A 7,947-nucleotide genomic window follows, 5' to 3' on the forward strand; every position below is an offset into this window, starting at 1 on the left:
AACCATTTTTCACTCTGTAAAAAATATTTTTTTATTTATTATTCTTATTTTATGTGTATGAGTGTGTTGCCTGCATGTGTGTAAGTGCACCCCAGTCATGTAAAGCACAGGGAAGGGAAGAAAAAGTCATTGGATGGCCTGGAACTGTAGTTAGGATGGCTGTTAGCAGCCATGTGGGCTCTAGGAAGGGAACCCAGGTCCTCTGAGGAGCAGGCATTGCCCTTAACCACTGAACCATCTCTCCAGGCCCCCATAGCCACTTTTTGAAATGCTTGACTGTCTCTGATCCACTCCACTGGATTCACCTCCTCAATTCCAGTCAGCACTGCAACCAAGCACTGAAGGCAGCCCCAGTATCCAGGAGTGGATAGCCTGGGGGCTGTGGCTCTACTCCTGGCCCTGCCCCTGGCCTTGCATCCTCTCCAGCCACTCCCTCAGGCATGTTTTTGCCAGTCCCCTCAGCCTGAGCCTGCTCCTCATGTGCCAGGTACCCACTCCCACCACCACCTGCCTTTTGGCTGAGGAGTCCCAGCCCCCACTTCTGGCTGTGCCCTTCTCTGGCCCTGCACCCACTCAGGTTTGAAACCTAATCCTGCCATCTGGGTAAGGAAGGTTGTCTGAAAATAAATTCTTAAAATTCACATTGGGAGCAGGGCATGGTGGCACACACATTTAATCCCAGCTGTGAGGCAGTGGAGGGGCTAAGGCAGGCTGATCTCTGTGAGATAGAGGCCAGCCTCTACATAGCAAGTTCCAGACCAGCTAGGACTACAGGGAGACCTGTCTCAAAAAAGCAACAATTAACAAAAATTCATATGGCATCACAAAAATGAATTATCAAAAAAATGCTGAGACAAAAGAGCAATATGGGAATGTCATATTTCTTGATTTTAAATTATACTACAGATCCATAAGTAACACTTAAACAGTAAACATAGACCAGTGAACTAGAAGAAAAAATTCCAGAAATGAACCCACAAACCACAACCACCTGATTTTCGCCAAGGACCAAAAACACACTGAGTAAAGAAGGTGTCTCCCAATTGGCTAGTGACTCCAAAGGGCGGGGCCTGACTGGGAGCGTGGACTACAAAGGGGCTGCTGGGAGCCATCTTGGCAGGTAGCATGTGGTGTGGGAAACGTGCAGCCAGCCGCAGCAGCACAAAGACAGAATGGACTGACTCTTGTGGACCTGGGGTGAGATTGCTGCCCCCTGAGGCATGAATGAATGCTAGCTGGGACTATGGTAGGGGTAGCGTGGTCTGATATGGCCTATGGTGGCTCTGAGCCACACTGTTGGAGGCGTGGGGCTAGGCACTGGCTTCTCATTCCTTTGTAAGTTAATAAATGTACATAAAATATATGGTTTGTCTGATAAAACAGGAGACACAGAGGGAATTTGGGCCACAAAACTGGCATAGTCTGGCCAGATAAGGAACTACAGCCTTGGGAATGTGGGACTCAGAAAGCTGTACTGTTCCCGCTCCCCCTGTGGCAGATCAGCTGAGCTCTGAATCCCAAATCAAGGCGAGAAGCCAATCAAAACCCATATGCTTAATGGGGTTAGGGATAGTCATCTGGGTTATACAATGGATCATAAAATCTGTAACTAAAAAGAGGCCAGCCACGCAGAAGTGTGGACCACAGCTATGTTGTAAATTTGGGATATGTTGCAGGTATGTGAAGATTTGTTAAAAGTTACCCAATGGTTAGAAAATCTTTTACCTGCTTTAGAGAGATTACGGCCACTTTGCATGATAAAAGATGTGCCCTAGGCAGAGAGAGCTGAAAAGGCTGCACTGGCAGACCCAGGTGTAGAGATGGAGAGAGGAAAAAGGCAGGACACTTTGACTTGTGTAAAGTCCAAGGACTCAGAGGAAAAGAGAGATAATAGTAAAAAGGGAAAACAAGCTAACTGTGCTGTAGCTAGGAAATATTCCATGCTAGAACTGTTAAAACTAGGGAAAACATAAGCAACAAGCAGAGAGCCTCTGGCCACGTGGCTTGTGAGTGTATGGGACATAGGAGCAAATGATGTCAGTTTAAGTCCTTCAGAAGCTTCACAGCTGAGTTATATCACCACCCATCCATCCTTGCAATATAGGCTGTTCAACCTAGGCCAATGCAGGGGGAAGCAGTCCTTAATGGGATGGCTGGTTGAAGGCATTAAAGATTCATGGTTGTCACCAAGGGAAACTAAAATGATTAGCAAGGGCTGGAGGACTATAAAGGAGGGGCAGGCATTCCTGAGAAAACTAGCTATGAGAAAAGCAATGTATGATGTCCAGTTCACTGGGCCAGATAAGACTGAGTTCACCAGAGATATGAAAGAAAGCCTAATTCAACTGGGACCTTGAGAATTGTTATAGGGCTTTAATGGTTTTACTAAGCTCTTTGATGGGACAGGATTTTTGCAAAGTGTGAGAGGCTTTGGCAAATCCAAATGATTCTAACCAGCATGTAAAATGTGTCTGTAAAATAATAGAACACCATATAAAAGATAAAAAGACAAGACCAAAGAAATGGTCCACTTGGGTTACTGAAAGACAAATGTAGCAAAACTTATGTCAAGCCCAAATCCCCAGAGAAAAAAAATTGATAGAAAACCAAATTCGGTACTAAGGCATTTCTGGAAGGTTTTGAAACCAGAAGAACAGTTTACAAAGGACATTTGAAGGATAACAACTGTACAACGGTTGGTTAAGAATCCCCGAGGATTAAATAAGATGCATTTCTCTTCTGATAAAGGCTATATATACTAAGGGTGGAAGCAGGTTTTCCCACCAAGTTCTCCCTCAGCAACCTTGTGTGGTCAATGGGAAGATGATAGATGTGGCTATAGTCAGGAGGCAGGCCCAGAGCCTGCCTGACTCAGAGAACCAACAAGTGCAGTGGGGACAGGAGAAGCACCCTGCCTCCTTAGCCCAGTGCAGGGTCAGGCAACTGGAGCCAACACCTGTAAGTGTATTAACCAAATTAATGCCTCATACCCATGCTATAGTACCTAACAAGGCTCTATGGAGAAAACAGTTCATACAAATGGACAAAACCTTTCCATGCTGTGTGAGACCTTGTCTATGATTGATTTAATATATAATGTCAACATTCCTTCAGGTGTTTTACATCTGTGAAACCCATTTGAAAGATACCTGAAGAAGCAAAGGCCAGCTATAGCTGTAAGATTGAGAGTTTTATGTAGGTTGAGTAAGATGAGGATAGAGACTCTCAAATTATAAAACTGTTAAGAAAATCTACAGTGCCGTAGGTGGGTTGCCCCCCCGCCATGAGCTGTTGGTCAGAGAGAGATCCTAGAGGTCCTCCACTTCACTAAGGCTATTGTCATTAACTAGAAAGGTCTGTAAGGCCATGTTGCTGAAGACACTGCATGTTGTGAGCATGGGAAAAGAAGAAGAGATGGAGCTGAGACTAAGCCAAAACACTCCGTGCCACTGGATGGATGATGTTCATATTACCAGGAGGCTCTATACAGACGGTTGGGGAAGAAAGGGTCCCCTATAATTCTACTCAACGATGGACCCCACATGCTGCACACTACGGAAATGCCAAGCAATGCCTGCAAGTGCAATAATGGCTCGACCAACACGTGTACAATTGACAAATTTCTAATTGGATAAGGCCCACTCCTAGGGGTGGAACACACATCTAGTGCTGTAGACCAGGCCAACACCTTGTGTCGAGAAAGGCTACAGGCCCTAGTGGAGAAGCCATCATGAGTATAGTACACCTACTGGCATATCTTCTAGGCATTTGTATTTATATTCATGTTTGTTTAAATGTGTCTACTTCCTTCCATTTTTCCTTATAGTAGAAGAAATACTGAGATAGATCAGTGGCCACAGCCTAAAGAAGACAAATGGGGAGGCCCAAGAGGCCACTATCTTGCCATGATACAAGAGAGATATCCCTACATCTATCACCCCCTCCAAGGCTCAGGAACTTTAGTGGAAGATGGCTGGGAAGACTGTGGTAAGTGCAGAGGGAAGGGGTGGAGTGTCTCCCAATTGGTTGGTTCCTCCAATGGGCAGAGCCTGACGTGGAGCATGGACTACGAAGGGGCTGCTGGGAGCCATCTTGGGACGGAAGCTGAGAGCCAAGAGTAGTGTGCATGGTGTGGGGAACGTGCAGCCAGCTGCAGCAGCACAAAGACAGAATGGAGTGACTCTTGTGGACTTGGGGCGAGATTGCTGGCCCCTGATGCATGAGCAAATGTTAGCACGGACTATGGTAGTGGTGGCATGGTCTGATATGGCTGGCTCTGGCCTGCGCCACCAGAGGTGTGGGGCTAGGCTCTGGGTTCTCATTCCTTTGTAAGTTAATAAATGCACATAAAATATATTATATGGTTTGTCTGATAGAGCAGGAGACCCAGAGGGAATTTGGGCCACAGAATACCTTTCAAAAATAATTATTGCAAAAACTGGGTAATGAGAGGTAGAAGACTACAAATAGATCTGTAGCTCTTACTCTAAACAAAAACATACTAAAAATGGATCAAAACCCTTGATGTGAGTTCTTTTCTGTCATTCTTGTAGTTTTGTTCTTTTTTTGAGATGGGGTCTCACTATGTAACCCCAGCTGGCCTAGAACTCACTATGTAGGCCATCCCAGGCTGGCCTTGATCCCACAGACACTGGCTTGCCTCTGACTCCTGGGTTCTTGGAATAAAGGTGTGAGCCACCATGCCTGGCTATGAGTTCTTAAGCTCTGATAAAGTGAATAGTGTCTCAATAAACATAAGCAAGTCAGACTCTTTCTTTTGAATGTGTACTGGTACTTATATGACAATTCTGCTTGCATGTTGGTTTGCTTTTCTTTTGTTATTTCTAGAAACCTCCATACTGTCTTCCATATTGACTACACTGATTTACATTCACACAACGTATGAGTTCCTATTTCTTTGAATTTCCACCAGCTTGTAATTTTTGTCTTTTGATCAAAATTGTTCTAACCAGGAAGAGGTTTTGCTATAAAGTGAAAGTGAAATAATTCAGACACAGAAAGACAAATACCACAGGTCTCACTCAATTGTGGAACATTAAACACGTCGATCTCGTGGAAGGAGAATACAATACAGATCACTCTAGGCTAGGAGTAGTGGGAAGAAGTGAAGAGTGCAAGTAGGGCAGTTGTTCTGATTCCCTAAGGATAAGCATCTTCCACAGCACCTAAATGTACATCACAAATGACTTTAAAGGGTTGAATTTCCCAGTACATAGAAATGATCATCTAGGAGGAGGCAGAAATGCTCATTATCATGACTTGGTCACTACACAATGTATAAAAAATCAAACTGCAATTTGCTATACCATAAATGAGCACAAATATGTCCACTAAAACTGTAAAAGATTTGAATCTTTATAGAAAAGCATTGACATGCCCTTGTATGTGAGGAAAATTTCACAAATTTCGCCTTTAGATGAAGAGTTACAGGCAATCAATGGCTGCTGAGGGAGGGAGGGAAAATCAGTCTTCTCAAGGATGAGCTCCCTGATAGGTCATCCAATTCCATGTGGTTGACCCTAAACACTGTACACAGGAGGAGCATCACTAAATGGACTCAGAATATGTGTGTGTGTGTGTGTGTGTGTGTGTGTGTGTGTGTGTAACAATAATAATCAAAGAAGGTATCACAAATTGAGAGTGAGTGGGGGACATAGAGAGATTTAGAAGGGGGAGAGGGAAGGATGGAAATTATGTAAATACAGTACCCATGTAGGAAACTCTAAAAAATGTTTTTTCAAGGAAATGGATGTAGTTACTTGTATTAACAATAATCAAAGAAAGGCAGGGTAATGGTGCTAATTTCAGACAAAGCTGACTTTAGCTCAAGGAAAATTATCAGCTGTAAAAGAGGCTATTTATAATGGTAGAAGCTTCAATTCTCCACATAATCACTGTAATTCATAATGTGTGTGTAGCTAACAGCACAGCATCAAAGTAATTCAGGAAAAAAACTGATACAGCAACAAGGAGAAATAGACAAACTTACATAATAGAAATTTATGGAATACTCTATCCTGAACATTAGAATATATTCCATATAGTCTGGCGGTGCCTACACAAATAAACAGATGTCAGAATCCAGGCATCAAGGAGAACACATGTAATCCTAGCACTCAAGTACGTAAGGGAAGGAGCATCAAGCATTCAAGGCCTGCCTTGGCTGAATAGTGAGTTCCAAGCCAACTAGGAAACTAGGATGCATAGAACACGTTGTGTGAAAACAAACATAAAGTTGATTAAGATTGAGCTGTTTTTTATGAAATACACACAAAAAATCAATTAAAAAATTTAAAAAAACAGCAAAACAGACATGAGAAAATGTGCATGCAAATATGCACACAGGAAGAATTTAGTGGGAAGACTGGATTCACAGTGCAGAGCAAAGGAACTGCCTGTGATTTATGTTTGCTCATATATGCACAAAACCAGCACAGATGATTTATATATATATATTATATATATGTTTCTTTAAAATTACCAAACTTGGTAGGAGTCAAAATATACTTTTAAGTTAATAAGCAAAATACGGTGCATCTATGCACTAGAAAACAGTTCACTAATATAAAGAAACGAGCTATAAGACATGAAAATGTGTAAGTGATCTTGAGAGCATAATAGTAAGGACAGGCACTAAGCTGAAAATCCTAAATATTTTGTGTAATTCTACTTCCATGACAGTCTGAAAAAAAGTTGGGATTATAGAAACAGTGGGAAGATCAGTTATTGCCAGGGTTTCAATGAGGAGGTACTGAATAATTTGGGGTTGGGGTATGATCTCTCCTTTGGTATACACTAGACAGTGTCTCCTTTCCAGTGAGTATAGTATAGAAAAGGGCAGCAATTACATCAACAGTTATAAACCAAGTTGGCTCGATGAATACTGATGCAATCTGATTAAAAATGGCCATTTCTTACTAAAGTAAAGTGGTAAGATGTCTCGATCTTTTTCTGCTGCTATTAACAGTTTCCCTGTGGCTGTGTGATTTGTAAAATCTTTCTTTTCTCAGGGTTCTGGATATTTTAAGCATCGTAACACAGTAGAGCATGAGAGGGGAGGTGACACACTAGAAGACATCAAGTTCAGCTTCGCTCAGAGAAACTGATTCTCAAGAGATGTAACCTACTTCTGCAATAAAGGCATTACCCCTCTCAATAACCTAATCAACTCTTAAAGGACCCACCTAAATTACAGCAGAGGTTGGGGAAGAGTGTTGCATAGGACTGTCCTCCAGCAGACAGCCCACGGACAGAAGCCATCTTCCCAAGCTTGGTTGCAGCCTCTTGCCTAGGATCATCACAGCTATGCTTGTTGACTGTAACACTGCAAAAAAGGAGGGGCATGCAGAGTGAGCCACACCTCCCAACAGAGCCAGTCATCCCTAGTTGCCAGGGGAAGGGGCTAAGGGTAGATAACCTGAGGAAAAGGAAAGGAGGTTTACTCACCATTTTGTGTAGCTGTGGGGAAGTCATCATGAAGGCTTGGTGAAGACTTTCCAGTGTGGCCTTAGGAGGGGAGCACCCACACTCATGTATGCAGACCTTCATCCATTACTCTGTAATTAAGCCCAATAAACTCACTGGTTTCTCAGACTGTAGTTTGGCAAAACCATATTTCAGTTTGTCATAGAAACCAAGAGAACAGGGGCCTAATGTTGTTTACATCCCGCCAAAGGGAATTTTATGGACAAGAAGCAAAATCAAGTATGTTCTAGAACCTAAGAGAGTTGTGTAAAGAGATTTCAAACTCTGCTATCATTTTAGCTTTTCTTTAAATATAAACTGTCCTTTTAAGAGTCTGTTAAAAGAGCTGGGCATGGTGGCAAATGTCTTTAATCCCAGCACTCGGGAGGCAGAAGCAGGCAGATCTCTGTGAGTTCAAGGCTAGCCTGGTCTACATACATACAGGGGAAACCCTGTCTCAAA

At 42.9% G+C, this 7,947-nt stretch overlaps 1 pseudogene; it reads left to right on the plus strand.

The window, feature by feature from the left end:
- Window positions 1-1,125: 1,125 nt before the first annotated feature.
- The window catches only part of LOC103734220, a 39,559-nt pseudogene continuing 32,737 nt past the window's right edge, over window positions 1,126-7,947 (plus strand).

This window comes from Nannospalax galili, unplaced genomic scaffold (genome assembly GCF_000622305.1).
Source record: "Nannospalax galili isolate Female #2095 unplaced genomic scaffold, S.galili_v1.0 scaffold550, whole genome shotgun sequence".
NCBI lineage: Eukaryota > Metazoa > Chordata > Mammalia > Rodentia > Spalacidae > Nannospalax > Nannospalax galili.